Here is a 742-nt window from a genome sequence, read left to right as displayed (position 1 = left end):
AAATCTCAGATATGAGCTTGCCTCTGGTTAAAAATAATCCATCAGTCAAAAAAATTTTTTAAAGGCATCATCATTAATTAAAAAAAATTCCATCAGTTATTGGATTGATCTCTGTCAGCGCTAAGAAATTGTTACTTGTAAAATGAAAGGAAGTGTGTTGTGATCTTAGTTTTCAGGGCCATGAAATAAAGGTAACTTTACTGTCCTCCTTGTTTTCACTGCTTCCTTGGTAAGAGGCTTTTCAAGCAATATCTTTATTATATTTTAAAATTAATTTCCAAAAAGATGCTAATTATCCTGCTTATTTCATACCCTTCAAAAATAAGAACTGCACTATCAGGAACATTAGAAAAATATTTCCAAGCAAAGGCACATTTGCTTTTGGTCCAAAAAAAAAAATTTCTCATCTGTTAGCCCATTAAATATGATCTGCAACGAGAAATCATTAGTTTACATTTTCAGGAGCTGTCATTCAGCCATATGGCCTTTAAATGAATGCGTTTTCTGCATATTGGATTGTGTTACTGGACCGGCACATGTTTTTAAGATATAAAAGAACCTGAGCCCAGTAAAATAGTCCAATGTTCATTTCCAGTGATATTCTTGGAAACATTTTATGTAAACAACTGGCAGACATTTAAAAATATTTTCCTTTCCTTAAAAGTAACAACAAAAATTTACATTAAACAGAATTGTTTTTAGTATCAATTTAAAATATTATACAGTATTTATTTCTGTATCT

At 30.3% G+C, this 742-nt stretch overlaps 1 protein-coding gene across 1 annotated transcript in view; it reads left to right on the top strand.

Annotated features, from left to right (window-relative positions):
- TTC39B (tetratricopeptide repeat domain 39B) overlaps positions 1-742 on the top strand; it is a 49,140-nt gene that overhangs the window by 34,002 nt on the left and 14,396 nt on the right. The window lies entirely within an intron of this gene.

Source organism: Galeopterus variegatus, unplaced genomic scaffold (genome assembly GCF_000696425.1).
Source record: "Galeopterus variegatus unplaced genomic scaffold, G_variegatus-3.0.2 Scaffold338, whole genome shotgun sequence".
NCBI classification, from domain to species: Eukaryota; Metazoa; Chordata; class Mammalia; order Dermoptera; family Cynocephalidae; genus Galeopterus; species Galeopterus variegatus.
Note: the sequence above shows the minus strand (reverse complement) of the source record. Positions and strands in the feature narration are given on the sequence as shown.